Source organism: Girardinichthys multiradiatus, chromosome 18 (genome assembly GCF_021462225.1).
Source record: "Girardinichthys multiradiatus isolate DD_20200921_A chromosome 18, DD_fGirMul_XY1, whole genome shotgun sequence".
Classification (NCBI taxonomy): domain Eukaryota; kingdom Metazoa; phylum Chordata; class Actinopteri; order Cyprinodontiformes; family Goodeidae; genus Girardinichthys; species Girardinichthys multiradiatus.
In genome coordinates this window covers 45585752-45607889 of record NC_061810.1, presented here as the reverse complement: position 1 = coordinate 45607889, position 22138 = coordinate 45585752, and the positions used below count along the sequence as shown (strand labels likewise).

Below are 22138 nucleotides of genomic sequence, written 5' to 3'. Positions count from 1 at the left end.
TTCTTTGCTCTCTTTTGAACCATTGTTGGCTTTTGCTACTTTATTTTAAAAATACACCATATGAGCAAAACATGTCTTCATAAAAATAACGTTTATGTACAAATTCAGATTCCTTAAAGAAGAACAAGAAATTCTTTAATAACCAAGACAGTTCGCAAAAACTTGACATTTTGTCAATGCAGAGAATTTATTTGCAATAATGCATGCTGAATTCAAGAAAATTAATTGTAGGTCAATCAAATTAAATCTAATACAATCAAATCTTGAAAAATCGACTGTTGATTTTCAACTTAATTGGCGCTGACCAGCGACTGAGGCAGTTATATTCTCTCTAGTTGCACTTAGAAAAAAACTGACAAATCAGATGACATACTTTATTTACCTGGACTGCTGAGAAGGCAGTAAAAGATGCTACAATAGATACTGGCAGATCAATTCCACAAGCACAATGCTAATAGTCTGCAACAGTTTCCCTCGTCAATCCCCTGGACCCGTCACAGACTGGTGTAAAGGCAGCAATAAACACCCCCAGGCCCCCACTGTGTGAAACCAACACCTGGTGCTCAGCATTCTCAGCTGCTCCCCTTCATCAGTCGTTATCAAAGTGAAAGCATCGCCTACCACCCTGACATTCCTGGACCTATTCGCGATGTTTTTCCTCTCTCATTCGACAGATGATGAATCATTCTTTCCTCTGTGTGCCCTTGACCCGTTCTCTGTCCTGTCCTGGTGACACAGGATCCTTAATGGGTCGTGACCGCTTGTGTCCTTAAAGTTAACCCACAGGCACGCAAAAGGCATGGAATTAATTAGGATATGTTTGAAGCTCATAGCAAGTTAATACAGTATAGCGTGTATTTGTGACCTCATAATATGTGCTTCTCCTTTACAGCCCAAAGGCCTCTGGAGTTTATTTGGCCGAAGAGCATCCTCCTCTTCCTTTGACAAGGCTATCATCTATCTCCCCCTCAGCCTAGAAATGTCTCCTCGGCCCTGTCCTCGCGTTTCCTGCTTTGCACTTCACAAACTAGAGCAATGTGTCCTCTCTGTTTCACCACAGATATGAGCTACAGCTCTCAACATTCAACACAAGTGCTACTAAAACGGTACAGCAGCCGAGCAAACAGAACCGTTTCAGCAAAACCTTTGAATGTAGAAAAAGGAAAGACAAACTGTTGTACAGTAATCTACAGAGAGGAGATCCAGAAGTAGAGTTTATGCATCAAAGCAAAATGGATCTTTGTTTGAACTGTTGGCACAGATCTCATTCAGTGGGAATACATGGAAACAAGTCTGAAGATTTTAAACTGGTCACATCTACAGCAAGGTTCAGAAAATACTGTGCAAACATAATGGGTCATCCCTTGTTTCTTCATATTTTCCTTTTAAGGATAAAGACTTTCTAGTAATCTTCCAAAGTGATCTTAGTCAATGATTATTTCGTTTTATTTCCTTTCTAAGGTAGCTACGATTCAAAGGTTTTCTTTCAATCGTAGCTACTTTTTATACCTGAATATTTGGTGGGGATTATTTTTGATACTTGGAGGCATCAGTGAATTATGTAAAAAATGATTTAACTTGGAATATTGCTAATACTTTAAACCTTTTGAAATTCCCCTCAGAGATAAGACATCCATCTGACTGCCCCAACCCTTTTAAGCACACAGAATGCAGAGCATGCTTTATGAAGAACGACTGACGTCAGAAAACGATCAGAGTGTCTGGCTGCTTGTTAACAAATTATAAGGAAAGTGAGAACAGCTTAAAACCTTTGCACAAAACAAACTAGACAACTATCACTCAAGATACAAGCGAGGGCTGGAGTTCACAGATCCGTTGTCAAGTTTTAGAGGCAAACACTGAGGCAGACAAATTTTTCAACACCCACTGTGTTTTCATTCGTCTTTTTCTGAGTCTGACAAAGACTCATTGGGTGTCAGAACGTTAGCCTGCCTCAGTGTTTGCACAATAAAAGTTGCCAGATGAAGATTGCGCTCCAGCCCACGTTTGTATCTCCAAAGTAGGATGTCCTTCAGCTGTAAGGCTCCTGGTTTAGTGACAGCAGAGAACCCTGATTTCAGTACACAGCAATCACTCTCAGAGATTTCCATAATTTGAATTGGCAGCAATCACTTCTAGGAGAGATCAGACAGAAAGATCTAATACCAACACAATGTAAAAAGGAACATATTTTTAAAAGATTTAATTACCATCCATCATTTTCCACTTATCCAGATAGCAAGTTAAATTAATTGCTATTTGAGGTAAACATTTAAGGCCACTGCTTTCTGGTTGAGAACTATGCCTCTGACCTAAAAGAAGGGTGACACTAATATTATAATTTATGCTGTTTCTGTCATGATTCCAGCCCTTCAGCTCACCTTGACTGTGCTGATTACTCATTGCCTTCACCTGCACTGGGCTGCTCCTAGTTAATCAGCTGCTCGTCACCAGCTCAGTGCGAGATCGTCTGTTGCCTCTGTCACAGCTTTCAAGCCTTGATTCATGTTTCAAGAGAGTTTTTTCTGGTTATCTGATCCTGCCTGTTTTTTGACCACAGATTTCTGCCTTGTCCTTCTGCTGTTCGGAAAAGTCCTGACCTCACATTGCTGAAACCTGCCTGTCTCTGACTGTCTCTGGATTACTGGACTACCCCTGCCTGAAACCCTCCAGTGCTTTACCTTGGATTGTCTCCCGCTTCTGCATCTGGTTGGTGGAAATATTCTCTGTCTCCTGTTTGTTCCTGGAACCCCCAAGACCTCCTGTTGTCCACTTCCACTTCCTTCCCGGCTGGATTTCAGTTCCCTGATAAACCTCCATTCCTGTCCTTCCTGTCTGACTGCTTCAGTGGAACCTCTTCTACCCAATTATTATTTATTTTTTTATATTAAAACTTTTGGTTAACCATTCTCTTGTCTGGCTGCGTTTTGGGTTCTGGTTGAGTTGCTTCATCGATACAGTTTCATAGATTTAACCATGGATTAGGACAGTGTTTCCCAGGATCCAAAATAAACCAGCCACACCACTTTAATATGTTGGAAATTGGAGTTGAACTCTCTGAAGTCCATCAATAACTACACCTCTGTATCCACCTGAAGATGTCAGAATGAGAGAATCATTTCCAGTCCAAATGTTAAAATCTATTAAAAAATATTGACATTAAATCCGACTTTCATTAACAGAGGCTGCTTTAAATGATGGGCACCTGGCAGTTTCACCTGATCATTTGTTATTCTCACTTAATTCAAATCTGATGGAACCAATACAACTATAAGGTGTTGGGGTAAAGCCTGAATAAGACAGCAGTCATTAAAGATTTTACCTTCTAGACTTTCATATTTAAGTTGTCTGATAAAACACTTTTAATGTCTGGTCAACATGCTGGGTGTATGTTTACAAGCGAACCACGTTGGCACTTAGCAGCTGAAAGACCTGAACTATGTGCTGGTCAGGGTCAAATGTAGAGGAAGGGACAACGTGCCGGGATTATCTGCCAGATTCAGACAAACAAACACATGTGTGAGTCTACATGGGGGTAATTAAAGCGCCATGGATTTACAGCCTGAAACACAGTGAGCTGCTGAAAGCAGACACCTTTGTGTAATCATCAGGCCTGTTTGATGGTGCACACAAGCGGGCACGGTGCCTGAACAACATGGGTGAAAAACATTAAGTCCTCTCATGTTGTCCTAAGCTAAGAGACAAGCCGGTTTGCTCTTGAAAGTGTTCATGAAACGGTGTTGAAAATTTCAGTGAACTTTAAACTGACTGAAAATCACAGCACAGATGTTGTTTCCAGCCAGTCTGAATGATGATGATACACTGCTAATTTTAATAAAGTAGTACACATGAAAACTCATAACTGGTTTTGTAATAGATGCCTTATTCACCATCTGACAACACAATCAGAAAAATGTGCTAATCTGAACAGTTTTATTGGGAAGAGAGAAACAAAGAGAAAAGATGAAGGGGAAAATATGAAAATAAATGCATGTCGTTTTCATGTACCCTAATGCAAGCAGGAGACAGGCAGAATCATTGATCATTGATTTTTCATTAACTAAAAAGAATGGACTTACAAATCTACCAAAGGAGCACAACAAGAACAACCAGTATGGAGAGCAACAGTAGAATCCAAAGAGGAGTGGACAAAAACGGACAACTTTTATACCAGCAGCAGCGATTATCGGACCCATATTCTGCACAGAACTTTCTTCTTTTATGGGTGCATGTGCTGCAGGGGTGAAAGAACTCAGAAGGCGTTTAGTACAATAAATACTTTCCCTGTTCTTGCATAGTATGTACCTAAGGCCTTAGGACACAGGTGTCAAACTCCAGTCCTCGAGGGCTGGTGTCCTGCAACTTTTAGGTGTCTCGGCTTCAACACACCCGAATCAAATAATTAGAAGGACTTGACTGCATACTAAGGAGGTAATTCAACCATTTGATTCAGGTGTGTTGGATCAAGGACACATCTAAAAGTTTCAGGACACCAGCCTTTGAGGACTGGAGTTTGACATTTGTGCCTTAGAGGAAGAAAAAAGAATCTGCTAAATGTAAAATAAAGAGGAAGTACCAAACAAAGGGACACACTGGGAGAACAATGATAGAATATACAAATATATTGAAAACAGAAAGAATTAAACCAAAGGGACCAAAAATAAAAAAATAACAAGTTTACTTTGGGTGAACTAACAACATTAACAACAGCCGTGGTAAGAAAGAAAACGCATCTTCTTTTAATTCTAGGATTTTAGGTATCAGGACATAATAAAAAATAATCTGGTCTTTATGAGGTTCTTATATGATTCAAATCACCGCTTATCTGTTTCTTTCTAGATTTTCTGATTTCATGTTCTTATCAGTATGTTAAGCATGGGAGGTAGATTAGATCACCTATAGAAGGTTCATCTTCATGTAGTTTGTCTCACTGAAAACAAGTTTCAGGTAATTACTTACTTTTTGACGTTACCATATGATCTAATCACACTTCATTAGCTCCAACTTTCAAGCATTTAGTCCAACCCCTGGTAAAGATGACAAAAATCCTTCATTGCTGCAGCAAAATCTCAAACTGAAAAAATATTTTTTGAAAAATCCACCTTCTAATTTTAATAAACATATTCAGAGGAGAAAAAAAAACTATTTTAAGAAATAATTGCTTTTAACAAAATCCATGTTGGCCATTCAGAAGACTGATTTGTGTTTAGTGAACCATTTCTGTTTGCGCTGAGCAATATATGAAATCACAATCATCATCGAAATATCAATGTTTGCAATATCACAATTATAAAAGACTGCTTGCATGCAATATTTGGTCAGAGCCCGACAAGTGTCAGAGGGTAAACAAAGCCGGCGTAAAACCGTGCTCACACATTACTAAACTGTGCGCACGGAGACAAGACTGTGCAATCAATCTGGCCAGTTTGATAAAGTGTGCACTCCGTTTTGTAATCCGTGCGTGCAGATTACTCAGTGACATCTGACGAGAGTCATGACCCACACCTGCCGAGGATGGCGTTTTAGTTAACGTTAGCTGCTGCCGTCATTTTAAACGTTTCATCTCAGTGTAACAAAAATAAAGTCATATTACAAGCTGTGAAGTGTGCTGATTAAACATGGCAGTGCTTTAAGTTTATATATGACAACAGATCCTTACCTTGCAGGTGTGGGCCATGTGTCCAAACTCTCGACAGAGTCTCGACAGAGTCACTGAGTAATTGGTGCGTATGGATTGCAAAGCGCAGCGCACAGTTTAGTAAACGTGAGCACAGATTTCCAACGGCATTGTTTTTTTTATCCGCTGACTCTTGCCGGGCTCCGTAGATATTACATTTCAAGTGCCATGCATTAAAACTTTGCATGTCGATGATATACAGGTCCTTCTCAAAACATTAGCATATTGTGATAAAGTTCATTATTTTCCATAATGTAATAATGAAAATTTAACATTCATATATTTTAGATTCATTGCACACTAACTGAAATATTTCAGGTCTTTTATTGTCTTAACACGGATGATTTTGGCATACAGCTCATGAAAACCCAAAATTCCTATCCCACAAAATTAGCATATTTCATCCAACCAATAAAAGAAAAGTGTTTTTAATACAAAAAACTTCAACCTTCAAATAATCATGTACAGTTATGCACTCAATACTTGGTCGGGAATCCTTTTGCAGAAATGACTGCTTCAATGCGGCGTGGCATGGAGGCAATCAGCCTGTGGCACTGCTGAGGTCTTATGGAGGCCCAGGATGCTTCGATAGCGGCCTTTAGCTCATCCAGAGTGTTGGGTCTTGAGTCTCTCAACGTTCTCTTCACAATATCCCACAGATTCTCTATGGGGTTCAGGTCAGGAGAGTTGGCAGGCCAATTGAGCACAGTGATACCATGGTCAGTAAACCATTTACCAGTGGTTTTGGCACTGTGAGCAGGTGCCAGGTCGTGCTGAAAAATGAAATCTTCATCTCCATAAAGCTTTTCAGCAGATGGAAGCATGAAGTGCTCCAAAATCTCCTGATAGCTAGCTGCATTGACCCTGCCCTTGATAAAACACAGTGGACCAACACCAGCAGCTGACACGGCACCCCAGACCATCACTGACTGTGGGTACTTGACACTAGACTTCTGGCATTTTGGCATTTCCTTCTCCCCAGTCTTCCTCCAGACTCTGGCACCATGATTTCCGAATGACATGCAGAATTTGCTTTCATCCGAAAAAAGTACTTTGGACCACTGAGCAACAGTCCAGTGCTGCTTCTCTGTAGCCCAGGTCAGGCGCTTCTGCCGCTGTTTCTGGTTCAAAAGTGGCTTGACCTGGGGAATGCGGCACCTGTAGCCCATTTCCTGCACACGCCTGTGCACGGTGGCTCTGGATGTTTCTACTCCAGACTCAGTCCACTGCTTCCGCAGGTCCCCCAAGGTCTGAAATCAGCCCTTCTCCACAATCTTCCTCAGGGTCCGGTCACCTCTTCTCGTTGTGCAGCGTTTTCTGCCACACTTTTTCCTTCTCACAGACTTCCCACTGAGGTGCCTTGATACAGCACTCTGGGAACAGCCTATTCGTTCAGAAATTTCTTTCTGTGTCTTACCCTCTTGCTTGAGGGTGTCAATAGTGGCCTTCTGGACAGCAGTCAGGTCAGCAGTCTTACCCATGATTGGGGTTTTGAGTGATGAACCAGGCTGGGAGTTTTAAAGGCCTCAGGAATCTTTTGCAGGTGTTTAGAGTTAACTCGTTGATTCAGATGATTAGGTTCATAGCTCGTTTAGAGACCCTTTTAATGATATGCTAATTTTGTGAGATAGAAATTTTGGGTTTTCATGAGCTGTATGCCAAAATCATCCGTATTAAGACAATAAAAGACCTGAAATATTTCAGTTAGTGTGCAATGAATCTAAAATATATGAATGTTAAATTTTCATCATAACATTATGGAAAATAATGAACTTTATCACAATATGCTAATATTTTGAGAAGGACCTGTATTTGGCTATTTGGGTTGTCTCTAACTGCTCTTGATACACATAAGATGTATATTTTAGTGGCTGAGAAGCAAACAGTCACTGAACACAGTCACTAAAAAGCCAAAGAGATTGTAATTATGAAAGAGATGGAGAGTCACAAAAATGTTAATAGGGTTAATTGTAATCAGTATCATTACAATATTCAGCAACAGCATCGTGAAAAATGCTTCCGTAATGTTGTGTATCAATTATTCTAGGTTGATTCATCCATACCTTTTTGACCATTATGAGTTCAAAGGACCCACAGTGACCCATTGTTCATGGTTTGGCAGAACTTATCAATGTTTTATTTAAAATTTTCCAAACAAGACGCACAGGGCCTTTGGAAGAAAAACTGTCCCACAGCATCACAGACCCTCCACCATGCTTATTCATCCTTTGTTTCACACTAAACCTATCTGGAGTCTACATGTTTGCATCTGTGGTGGTAGATATGAAGTGTTTCTTGGGATCCCTATGAAACAACAAGTTGGCATGCAGCGACTAATGGTTTTTATGGAGATTTGGTGAACCTGAGATTCCACTCTTTGTTGCAGTTTTCAAACAGTGAGCTGTGGAGATTTTCTTTACCTCTCCTACTATCCTTATTGTTCATAGAGGTAAGATAAACCCGGGTCCTCATCTGAGTGACCAGAGAAAATGGGCCTCTGTGTCATGTCATATTCATACATCAAGTAACAAGTCATAGATAACTAATTAAGAGGGTCCTAGAAAGTCTGATCAACAAGTTAAATATAAATATAAAAAGCCTTTTACTCATTTTTACCTGGGGTCCCAAAAAGTGTGTAGGCTGCTATAAATCAGCCTGAAATGAAACATCCACACCCTGAGAACCTGCTCAATTCATCCAACCTTTCTATCACAGCTCCTGATTTCTGCTCGATGCTCTCATTTAACTGTGCTGATGCAAGCCACCCCAGGCCATTGATTCATTTCTGCAGGCATAAGAAGAGTCAGAAACAGCACATTGCACTGCATGTGGGTGGAGGACAGGAACTGTTCAAGGAGGCAGAATCGTGATGGGGATTCCCTCTGAGAAATGGGGAACACCACGTAGGAGCAAAATCAGCATCCAACATCAAATAGTGTTTCCCCTTAACAGTCTGACGTCACAGAACTCTCACTAGGAATCTGTAGGGAAAACATTTTTAACGTGGATTTGTATGAAACCCCCTTTACCTTGATACAGCTAAATAAAATCCAGTGCAACCAATTGCCTTTAGAAGCCACATAGTAAATAGGGTGCATCTGTATGTCAATTCCACTGTATAATAACTCATGCAATAACCTCTGTTCCAAATACCTTCAATCATTGTAACTTTAGCACAATTGAAATCACACATGTGCACATTTTGGATTTTAATTTGTAAGATATTTTGAAAAAGCATGTCTTATGTACCTTCCTTTACAATTGAGCACTACTACATAAAACATGTTGTAACTTGTGGTTGTGATGTGAGAAAACCTTGAAAGGTTCTAGGAGTATGAATACTTAAGTAAGGCACTGTATGTAACAGACTTGTACAAGTCTTTGCAATGATTTGCATTTAAATTAGTGATCACTTACAAGGTAACAAATCTGGTACAAAAACACTAAATACATATTACTGACACAATGTATAGTACATTAACATTGTAGCTGAAGCATATTTAGACATTTCAACTGTAGTTTTGAACATCATAAAGCAAAACAGTAAAGTGATCTGAAATCTAAACATGTCAATAAAAACGATACGCCTTGATTCAGGTGACAGCAAGACACAAACAACTATTTATTCTATTTATATATTCAGAATTAACTTTACATGCTGCATGTTTTTGGACCTGTAAACTAAGGTAGAAAATGTCTCTAAATGCTAACTTTAAGTTTATCTGCACCTTTATTTAAAGATATACATTTCTTGAGATGGAACGACTCGTTCGTTTGCAGAAACTTTATAAAGCAAAAAGTTTATTTTAGATGCATAGAAATACTGCAGAAGATAAACTACCCAACTGTACACAGAGCCAGCAAACTTTAGAACATTTCATTTTGAACCCTCGCTGATTCTTTTCATATATTTCTCTTTGCACTCTTGTTATCTCTCTATCGTCTCTTTTTCTTGCACCCCTCCTTCAGCTCCCCTCCTATTTTAGCTTCGTGCACCTGTCACTATCACGTTACCTCCTTCTGCTGACCAGCAGATACTCTGAGGTCTCAGATGATGAAGAGGAGCTAACAGAGACTCTCTCGCGTCACTGCGTAAATAAGGACAACAAGCTGGTAAATCCAAAGAGTAATCCTGTAATTCCCTCCAAAAAAATTAAAGAAGAATGAGATTCAGGGCTATAAATAAGTAGTATAAGTAGTGAATGTTGACAAAAAATAATGTTATCCTAAAGGTTTAACTAAAAACTTCTTTGAATAAGAACAAAATCAGGAAATAATAATAATCAATAGCAGAAATTTATGATTTGCTATGATTTCTTCTCAGTTAAACTGCTACAAACTGCCAGACATCAAAGATTAAACAACCCTGTGCCCTTTGAAACACGGTGATCTGAGCAGACAGCAGAAATTCAAAGCAAAGTCTAGACATAAATAAATAATTTCCGCTGGCAATAATCCAGTTCTTTTAAATATATATATATATCCTGTAAGAGGATTCAAAGTATTTTGCTGACCTGTAGGCTTGTGTTAGACGGTAGGGAAGACTGAACGTTGATTCAGATTAGGAACAAATTGAGATTTATTTAAATGCACCTGAAAATAAAGCCAGGAGTAAAAAATGATGTAATGTTTAATTGTAAGGTTTGGTTTAGTCACTAACTCTTGTTAAAATGAATCATTTGATTGCTGAAAAGAAAGGTGTGCACTAGTGAAAAGGTTGTCTATTGGCATTAACAAGTTGAGCTAGAATGTGCTACTAACTACTGCTTTGTTAAGTGGTTATAAGCATCTCACAAAAACTTCTAAGTCTCTTTTTTTGTAAATTTTTATGTCCCCCTATCTCACCCAATAACCGCTGGAGGTAGGCACCAGTTCCCTAGCAACCCTGAAAGGACAACCAGGTATAGACGATTAATGGATGGATGGACGGATGGATGGATGGAAACATAAATATATATTATAATGTGCAAACTGTAATTGTAATTAATAAATTCAGCCACAATTCAGCTGTTCCACATGTTTCACATGCAAACCTCAAAATGGATAATTAGGTGAATCAGAACCATGAAACATTTATGTCTTTACTGTGATTCTAAGTGGAAGAGGCTGAAGTAAATGAAGGACTGCAGCGTTAGTGACAATGAAGCACTAAATCAGCCTTCGCTCACACAGCTAATAAGCACAACATGGCTGAAACAGCTGGTGGGTGCCCAGAGACCTCCAACGTATAGAGATCATGTCTGCAAATCAAGATAGAGTCATGGAAACATCACAACTGATTTGTGGGACTGTTTGTTTTTCAGCTGATTTCCTGAAGTAACTTTATTTTCCCCTCAAATTGTACATGATAAATGCCACAGAACCTTTGGCATTTATCATGTAACAACACTCCTGGTTACAAGCATGAGTGTTGCAAAGTGATGCCTTCACACTCCAGAAGCTTCTTCAAAATAGCTGCAGTCCTGCCCAGGTTGAACAAACAGTGGAGGTCACGGAAAGCTAAACTTGGCCTTACTCTGCTGTAAATAGGACCTTAGGCTGAATATTCAAATATCAGTCGTTTGTATTTTAAACAAATGATGTTACAAAGACTAAACGGCTTGCATTACATTCAGTCTATGTTTAGCCACAGAAACTGAGATCTAAATAAGGGTTAAAGTCAGATGGATTTCATATTACCCAACTAATTGATGAATTATTAGGAATAAAATAGGAAAGGAATAATAGATTACTAGAGTAATCAACAGCTGTCGCCCTAAAGAACACATACAACAGTCAAGTTATGTCATAGCTCACTCACACACGCAAACTGTCTGCTGAACACCTGTTTATTGTGTAAACTGCAGACAGACTAACAGCTGGTAGATCTGGATGAGTGCGGTCTGCGTTCCTGACCCGATCCGGATGTGTTCATCTCCTCGGCTCAGCACTTCTAAAGCCATGCTTTATGTTGCGTCCTGTCTGTGTGCTTTAACCTTGTCCATCATCTGCCATTGTGACAAATCCTAATGCAACAGTGTATTCATGTGTGTGTAGAAATTGTAGACATGAACAGTGGGAGTGCTGAAAGAAAGCTAGAGGACTACATTGTATCTACAGGGTATACGCAGGAGTGGAGAGAGATAAGAAATAATATTTGACAGAAGCATAGCTCCAAGTAGGAAAGAAGTGGTTTACAAGATGGTAGTGAGATGTGCTATGATGTTTGGTCTGGACACAGTGGCACAAACAAAAAGAAAGTAGGTGGAGCTGAAGGTGGAGAAGCTGAATGTGCTCCTCATAGATTTTCACTTGGAGTAATGAAGATAAGATGTGAGTATCTCAGAGGAAATGCCAACAATTAGTGTTTTGGAGACAAAGCTAGAGATGCAGGACTGAGATGGTTTAAACATATGTAAACTAAATACAGAGAAGGTTGCCAGGGATAAGAAGAGATGAAGATACAGGATCAATATGGCAACCCCAACCAGAAAGATGTGCTAATAACGTTAACATCAACATCAAGTAAGGATAAACACCTCAATGAGCACACTATTAGACATTACTGACAGCTTACAACTGGTAACTAACCTAAAATGAACTGAGAACATTTGATCTCATGAGTACTCAGAGGTATCCTGTAAATACACAGTAGGTACCATGTCCATGACCTGACAATACCATATACCTATACCCTGCATGCAACCTTATAGTCCCTTGTGAGTACCCAAGTGTCCTATAAGTACCCCATAAGCACCCAGATAGTACCTGTAGGTAACACTGTACATATCCTATAAGTACCCTGCATAGGTACTTGCAGGGTCTTGCAAGGTATACTTTAGTTGATTCCCCTGTAGGTACTCTTTATGTACCCTGTAGACACCCTTTGCATAAACCTTGGGTATGCTTTAAGTTACAAGTGAGTGCTCTGTAGGTACTCCAACATCACTTTTAAGTAAGCACTGCAAAACATAAAGGTCCACTTTAGTTAAGACCCCTATGAGTACACCCCCAGAACCTTCTAAGTACTTGCACGGGCCCTTATAAGTACCTTGTAAGAAGAACACAGCAAGTACCTCATAGGTACCCTTTACATACCCTTTATACAGATGAGTGCCTTATACATACTCTGCATACTCTGTAAGTCCATGGTAAGTACCCTGTAGGAGCTACAACCGGTATCCTGTAAATGCCAGTTGCATACCCCCATAGTTAAACTGCGTAGGTGCTGTATAGGTACCCCTGTGGGTACCCTTAAAGAACCCTTCGAAATTGGTAGAATTTTGAAGGGATCTTTGAGACCAAATCTACCAATTTCATTCAAGTTTTGTTTGCGTACCTGATGTTCAAGAGACATCCATATTAAAACTCAAAAGTGAAATGAAAAATGCTTCACACTGCATAAATTACACCTTATGTCAAACTGGTGCAGGAAAAAAAACTATTATTATTATTATTATTATTATTATTATTATTATTATACATTTTTCTGTTCCACAAAGTATTTCATTTTATTGCACTAAATCACAACAGTTTTTAAAAAAAATGTATCTAAAATGACTGCTAACATAGCTGCAGGACTCATTGTGAATAGGCTACCCTGTATTGATCAAGCTCCTTTGCCTCAGAAATACATGCCTATGTTCACACACACCATGTTTCCCAGAGGAAGCTGGCATGTAGGACATCAACTCCTCTGGTTTTTTCCCTCCAGATTGAGTGCAGTTATAGTGGCTCGCTAAAAAAAGAAACTGCTGTTATGGGCTGGAGCTCGAATGTCCCCTTAAACTCACTCGCCTGCATGATTTACATGGCAAATGTGGCTGGGTGAAGAAGTGACACAGTAGAGCAGTGGCACTGTATAAAGTAAAGTTGGTGATGTAGATATTTATATCAGAGTGAAAGGTTTTTAGAAACGCTGCTGTTTAAATATTTGGAGGCTGAAGCTGTTTTGTGTTGAGAGAAGGTAGTTTATCAGATGGCCTCCACTCCGTTTAAGTGGAAAGAGAATGACTCAGCCCCATATATGAGTTCAGACTGTAAAATTGTTCTAGCCACACTTGTCTTTAAAAGAGTCACAGTTCTGGACTATTTTAGGAGAACAACAGTGAAACAGAATAAAGTAACAGTCCAGCTGAGTAATCAGTTTGTGTTTCCTTCTATATGCTCAGTGGAGGAGTGTTGCAAATGTCCAGGTTGCAAAACCTTTTACTACTAAACAAGTTGACAAACTAATTTGTATACAAATAACACATTCAGGCTGATACAGGGAGTCCCACTGCAATGTTAGAATCATTGTAATACCAGCTCAGAAAGAGGAGCGAGGAAACGTTGATTTAATGCAACTGATATCATCATCATAATAGTTTCCTCACATCTTGTAGAACTAGTATACTGCATGACTGTAAGTGATTCTAAAGCCCTGGAATATATGCAGTAGGACGTTGTTTAGCCCTGTGTTGACACTCATATCCCCCCTCATAATCTCTCCCCAACAATTTTCTCATCTCTCATTCCTGCTTAAAGCATCTTTTCATCATGATCATCCTCCTTCCTGCAAACATGTTTCCTACAGACCCATTGTTCACACTCATGCTCATTCATATTTATGGCCGTTTACTTCCCCACTCATCCTCCTCATTGCTGTAAATTATTCCTTTTCCTCCTATCATCCTCTTCATTCCTATTTATGATTCCATTCATCCCACTCATCCTCCTTATTCTTCCTGTAAACATGTTTCCTTCAGACCCACTCTTCGCACTCATCCTCATTCATGTCTATGATATCTTGCCAGACTACTTATCCTCCTCATTCGTATTAATGATTCCTTCTCATCCCACTCATCCTTCTCATTCCTATCTATGAATCTTTTTCATCCCACTCATCCTCCTCATTCCTATTGATGATTACTTCTCATCCTCCTTACCCTTCCTGTAAACATGTTTCCTTCAGAACCACTCTTTGCACTCATTCCTATTTATGCCACCCACTCATCCTTCTCATTTCTATCTATGAATCCTTATCATCCCATTCATCCACCTCTTCCTTTCCTTGTTTCTTTTTTCAATCCCTTTTCATTCACTATTCACCCTGATTCTTATTTATAATCCCTTACAACCCCACTCATCCTCAGAATCCATCAGAATCAGATTTAATGGTCAAGCAGCTGAAGTACTGCTGACAACCTCAGTGGATGGAACCACATGCTTTATTGCCAGAGGGGTGTTTGGAGTTTATTTCATTGTTTTATGTTAGTTTGTGATGTGGCAGCCATGTTATCTTCCCATTGTGTGTCATATCTGTTAAGCTAAAACAGTATTTCAGTTCCTTATGTTTTAGTTCAGGAGGTCAGTTTGTTTTATGTTTGTTTGAGGTATGGTTAGATTTCTGAGTCTAGTTTATTGAGATGACCTCTTTTATTGGCCTGCCTGTACTGGTTAAGGCTGTGATATTTGAGTAGCACTTGTAAATATGCTGTAGCAGTGATGTGCCTTTGCGGTTTACATGGTGCGTGAAATGTTTCCTCCAGAATCTCCTGCAGTGTCAGGAACCTTGGAAAGCAAATCTTCCTATTGAAAATTAAGACAGGAACACAATAATGTGACAGAAGTATTCGCCTGTGAATAATCTAGCAAATGCATGTTGTTGTGGCCTGCTTCTTAAATCATGTTTGATGTAAATCCACGTAGAAACATAAGCAGACAGGATGTAACGAGCGAAGCAAAGGAAAGGAATATTACGTTTCCGGAAAACAAAATTCCAAAAGTCCGAAACTGACTGATTGTTTAAAAATAAAGATATAAAATAAAGAGAGCAGCTAATGGAGAAGTGAACTTTATCCATAATAAAAAAAAATTCAAGCAGTGCAATATTTAAATATTATTATGAAGGTTATTTCAGTCCAAACCCATCAGCCTAACATCTTCCAAGAGTGATTCCATGTGTTTGCCAGGGGTTATACTTAATGGGTTCACATCAGACTAGAAGCTGTTACTTTTCTGGTTAAAAGGCTCAATTTAGATGTAAATGTGTTATCAAATTCCTCTTATGCTAGCTGCTTGCTATTTAAAAAAATGTACACTGCTCAATAAAGGGAACACTTAAACAACACAATATAACTCCAAGTTAGTCAAACTTCTGTGAAATCAAACTGTCCACTTAGGAAGCAACACTGATTGACAATCAATTTCACATGATGTTGTGCAAATGGAAAAGACAACAGGGGGAAATCTTTGGTGATTAGCAAGACACTCAATAAAGGAGTGGTTCTGCAGGTAGGGACCACAGACCACTTCTCAGTACCGATGCTTTCTGGCTGATGTTTTGGTCACTTTTGAATGTTGGTGGTGGTTTCACACTCGTGGTAGCATGAGACGGACTCTACAACCCACACAAGTGGCTCAGGTAGTGCAGCTCATCCAGGGTGGCACATCAATGCGAGCTGTGGCAAGAAGGTTTGCTGTGTCTGTCAGCGTAGTGTCCAGAGCCTGGAGGCGCTACCAGGAGACAGACCAGTACACCAGGAGACGTGGAGGAGGCCGTAGGAGGACAACAACCCAGCAGCAGGACCGCTACCTCCACCTTTGTGCAAGGAGGAACAGAAGGAGCACTGCCAGAGCCCTGCAAAATGACCTCCAGCAGGCCACTAATGTGCATGTGTCTGCACAAACGGTTAGAAACCGACTCCATGAGGATGGTATGAGGGCCCGATGTCCACAAATGGGGGTTGTGCTCACAGCTCAACACCGTGCAGGACGCTTGGCATTTGCCAGAGAACACCAGGATTGGAAAATTTGCCACTGGCGCCCTGTGCTCTTCACAGATGAAAGCAGGTTCACACTGAGCACATGTGACAGACGTGACAGAGTCTGGAGACACCGTGGAGAGAGATCTGCTGCCTGCAACATCCTTCAGCATGACCGGTTTGGCAGTGGGTCAGTAATGATGTGAGGTGGCATTTCTTTGGAGGGCCGCACGGCCCTCCATGTGCTCGCCAGAGGTAGCCTGACTGCCATTAGGTACCAAGATGAGATCCTCAGACCCCTTGTGAGACCATATGCTGGTGTGGTTGGCCCTGGGTTCCTCCTAATGCAAGACAATGCTAGACCTCATGTGGCTGGAGTGTGTCAGCAGTTCCTGCAAGATAAAGACATTGAAGCTATGGACTGGCCCGCCCGTTCTCCAGACCTGAATCCAATTGAGCACATCTGGGACATCATGTCTCGCTCCATCCACCAACGTCACGTTGCACCACAGACTGTCCAGGAGTTGGCGGATGCTTTAGTCCAGGTCTGGAAGGAGATCCCTCAGGAGATTATCCACCGTCTCATCAGGAGCATCTCCAGGCGTTGTAGGGAGGTCATACAGACACGTGGAGGTCACACACAATACTGAGCCTAATTTTAACTTGTTTTAAGGACATTACATCAAAGTTGGATCAGCCTCTAGTGTGTTTTTCCACTTTCATTTTGTGTGTGACTCCAAATCCAGGCCTCTATTGGTTAATAAATTTGATTTCTATTGATGATTTTTGTGTGATTTTGTTGTCAGCACATTCAACTTTGTACAGAACAAAGTATTCAATGAGAATATCTCATTCATTCAGATCTAGGATGTGTTATTTGAGTGTTCCCTTTATTTTTTTGAGCAGTGTATTAGGCTTCTACAGCTGGGATGTAAGGGTGCAAGCACATCTGTTTATTCATTTATCTTTATTCTCAGTACCTGACCATTTTCCTGTTAAATGTAGTCAAAATTGATATATCTCAACCAAATTATCCATTTTTTAACTTTAACTTTAAAATGAGTTCAGCGTTTATTGCTGTTGCATTTACTCAAATGTATTTCATTTTTAAATCCTAACGTTTATTTAAGTACACTTTGTGTAGAAAAGTTAAACTGTAAAGGACGTTTTTTTCTAACAAAAACAATTTCCTTTTGGGTTTTCTATTTAAAGTCAAGTTCCCTTTATTCATATATATATATATATATATATAAATATATATATATATACATATATATATATATATATATATATATATATATATATATACCAGATATACCGTATATACAATAAACAATTATCAGTTGTACTTATATGGATAGGATACATGTGTTAAAAGCAAACAGGAAAAACAGGACTAAAACTAAAAAAAATAAAACTTTATTTTTTGGAAGCTGAAAATAAAAAAGGACAACTATTTTTGCTTGTAGAAAGTTTTTAAACTTTAAAGACAATTTTACTCTCATTTGAGGAAATATTTCTTTAAATTTCATATTTGAAATGGAGCATCTTTCCACTTGGATTATCTGGGTAAAAACTGCAGCAGAGCAGAGCAGCTGACTCCAATATCCTTCCCATCAGAATCCGCCCTAATTATAACCAACAACCAAAATCTTTTATTGGATGCTTTAATCCAAAGGCCTTACACCTCCATAAGCTGTTTCATTTGTCGCACAGTATCAATGATGCTGATTCAACCTGTGACCTCAGCACTGGTGGCACAGATAAACCAACTAAAGTACACAAGGTATTAATAATTTACACGAAGCTGAATTGGTTTTTTCCTTTGAAGGGCTGGTCCTTTATAGCTCCATCCTAACTCGGCCTCTTGAACTAAAGGAAAACCCCACTGAAGACATTCACGGTTCACACAATCCATTAATCAGTTTCTGAAGAGACAGAATTAATACTATATATAGTTTTGTGATTGAAGCAATAACTGGGATACTGTGTAATGTCAACCTGTGGTTATTGTGGGCCGACTCCACTGGTCTCTTTCAGGCTTTTATCATTTAATTAAAGTGGAGTGCCAGTGAGGTTAATATTGCAACAATAAGCAGAAGAAGATATGTTCACTTTGACAAAAATACATTACAGTGTAGGAACTTTCCTCAGAGATGACTTAAATGAACTAAGAGATGATCAAACATGCAGATAAACTATAAAACACCAGGTCTAACCCTGATTAGGCATCTGTTTTTACTATACTTTGCTGGAACTGAACATTATAAGCTATCATCATTATATAATCAAATTGTTAAAAATGTTTAATTGGCTAAAAGTGGTTTAATCAGATTTGATCTGATTGTAGTAAAATGCAACAGCTGTGAGCAGAAAAGGAGGTGAAATATATATTTCCAGCCAGAGGATTACATTTTGTTATCGAGCACGTGAGGGTCAAATTAATAATAATCTCAATAATAATTTTATATGTTTTCAATTATTTCTATAAACAAAACTGGGGGCAAAATTTAAATTTCAATCCTAACCTCACTAATATTTAAAAAATAATTTTGTTTGCAAGAAACCCTTTATAGTCATGAACAATGTCCTAGCATAGTTCTGCCTGCATTGGTTTACTGACACAGCTTTAAGGGACAGTCCATTTACTCAACGGGGTTTTGGTCTGGGCTTCATCGCGGCTGTACCAGTAGCTTAATGTTACCCTGCTTTATTCATCCCAAAATGACAGTTTTTGATGTGTGTTCTGGTTCCTTGCCCTGTTAAACCATCCGACTGTAACCAAGTTGGTCATTTGAGGTGAAGTAAAAAAAAAATTGGAGGTAGTTCTCCTTCATTACTCCATCCACTTTGTGAAATACACCAGAATCACTGACAGAAAAACTATCCCACAGCGTGATTCTGCCACCACCATGCGTGACAGTTGCGTGACGCACCAGTACGGTGTTCTTGGGATTAAAAGTGTTAACTTGGTTCCTCCAAATATACTTCTTTTCACTTTGGTCAAACAGCTCAATCTTTGTCTTGTCTGACCATGAAACCTTTCTCTAAAAGGGATTTGGCTTTTCCATGAGGGTAGCTACAAATTACAGTCTTGCACAAAGGTTTTGATTATGGATTAAGGCCTTCTTTCTTGCTCAGCACCCCTTCAGTCTATGTAGATGTAAAACTGGATTCACTGCGGACAATGACACTGGTTTTTCAGCAGCTCCCAGCTTATGACCAACTTTTGTCTTGGTGGTTCCTGGGTTGCTCTTGAATATTCTAACCAATTCTCTTTCACCTGAGGGTGACAGTTTGGATCAGATGGTCGAAACCTGGACACCACAAGATGTTCCAAGCGGATAATGATCCTAAAACACACATAGAAACTGAAACTGGTTTTAAAACAGGTAAAGTGGGCTCACAGTAATGCTTTCCTCTGAGCTTCAACCTGAATCCTATTTAAGATGTATGTACTTTGCTAAAAAGCCAGGTTTGTGCTAGGAAACCAACAAATTCACAGTAAATGCACTCAAATGTAGTTAAATATCCAACGAGAATTAAATCAGAAGCTTGTTGATGTCTATGGAAAACATGTTGTTGAGTTTCTGTCATGATTCTGCACTGGTTGTCTGCAACTACCCTGTCTACCTGCTCTGTGCTGCAGTTATTAGGAGGATTGTCTTCACCTGCTCTTCCCCTGCCAGCTACCTAATTACTCCTCATCTGCTCCACCTGTGCTCCTGCCTTTATATACAGCTCTCTGACAGACAACCAGTGCCAGATTTTCAAAAGCTATAGTGTAAGTCGTATCCAGCGTTCCTTCCTTGCCTGTCTGCTTGATCTGATCTTGTTTTTGTCTCTTGGATTTCTCTGCCCTGCCTTGCCCTCATCGGATACCTTACTGGCTTGCTTTCTGGACATCGACCTCGCTTCTGTTTTCTGACCACCTCTCCCTGCCTCCTTCCTGACACTGGTTAAAGGGAGCTACGGAACCATTCACTGTTTGGACGGACCATAAGAATTTGGAGTACCTTAAATCCGCTAAAAGACTCAACCCTCGACAAGCCAGGTGGCCGTTGTTTTTTGGACATTTAAACTTCTCTTTGTCTGTCTTAAGACCTGGGACCAGGAACGTCAAACCTGATGCCCTCTCCAGAATTCATGAGAAATCTGATTCTTTGACCAGTGGTGCTGAGGATTTCATCCTTTCAGAGGCTGTACAACTACCTGTAATCATGCTGGATCTAGAGAAAGAGATCAGGGAAGCCACCCAGGCCACCCAGGCTCATCCTCCCCCGGACTCACGCCCAGGATATCACTTTTTTGTGCCAGACCATCCTTATCCAGAAGGTACTGATGTTCTGCCATAAATCACAGCTTTTTTGTCACCCAGTTAATAAAACGTTACAGGTAGTCCAGTCTCAGTTTTGGTGGTGTACCCTGATCAGAGTTGTCAAGGAGTTCGTCTCGTCCTGCCGTTAATGCAGCCAAGCCAAGACGCCCACCAGCGGGGTTATTGCGACCTCATCCCATCACGCCCTTGGTCTCACCTCGCAATGGACTTCGTCACAGGTTTGCCCCCGTCCAGTGGTTATACTGTTATCCTCACTGTCATCGACAGGTTTTCTAAGATGTTCCATCTGGTTCCCTGCAAAAGCTTCCCTCAGCTAAAGAAATGGGTGAGATTTTGGCACGTGATGTGTTCCACCTCCACGGTCTGCCCGTCTCCGATAGAGGACCTCAGTTCATCTTTCGCTATTGGAAGGAGTTCTGTTCGATGTTGGGAGTCTCTGTCAGCCTGTCTTCTGGCTTTAACCCTCAGTCTGATGGGCAATCTGAAATGGCTAACCAAGAGGTGGAGACCAAGCAGCGCATCCTCTGCGACGCTGATCCCACGAAGTGGTCACACAACTTACCATGGGTGGAGCACTCTATCAACTCTCTTCCGTCTAGCACCACTGGCCTGTCCCCCTTCTATGTCGTCCATGGATTCCAGCCACCGGTGTTAACCCTCCAGGAAAGAGAGGCTAAAGTCCCATCTGCATATGCTGCTGCCATGAGATGCCAACCTATATGGAGAAAGGCCAGAAGAACCATGACTGCTATGTCGGAAGTGCAAGCTAGGGCCGCTAATTGCCGGCACACTCCTGCTCCAGTGTACCAAGTTGGACAAAAGGTTTGGCTCTCCACCAAGGATCTCCCCCTATGTGTGGAGAGTAAGAAGTTGGTACCTCGTTTTGTGGGTCCATTCCCCATACCCAAGGTGGTAAACCCAGTGGCAGTTCGACTACAGTTGCCCCGTTCCATGAGAATCCACCCTACGTTCCATGTGTCTCGGGTCAAGCCGTACGTCACATCCCAGCTGGGACCCTCCTCCGGACCCCCTCCAACCACCTAGCTTTGATGGCGTACCGATCTACACAGTGTGCCATATTCTTTAATCTCAGAGGAGAGGCCGAGGCTTCCAGTACCTGGTGGACTGGGAGGGCTACGGTCCTGAGGAACACACCTGAATTCCTGCTCATTTTGTCATTGACAAGAGTCTCATCACGACTTTTCATAAATCTCACCCTGATCAGCCTGGTGGTCTGTCAGGAGCCGGTCATTGAGGAGGGGGACTCTCATGATTCTGCACTGGTTGTCTGCATCAACTCTCTGCCCGCTCTGTGCTGCAGCTGTTAGGAGGATTGTCTTTTGAACCGATCTGTTGTTGTCCGGCTGAATTTTCGGGTCCTCAAGTTACCTCTGACAT

At 40.5% G+C, this 22138-nt stretch overlaps 1 protein-coding gene across 1 annotated transcript in view; it reads right to left on the bottom strand.

Moving 5' to 3' along the window:
* The window catches only part of ryr1b (ryanodine receptor 1b (skeletal)), a 109235-nt gene that overhangs the window by 81752 nt on the left and 5345 nt on the right, over positions 1–22138 (bottom strand). The gene's annotated exons all lie outside the window — the stretch shown is intronic.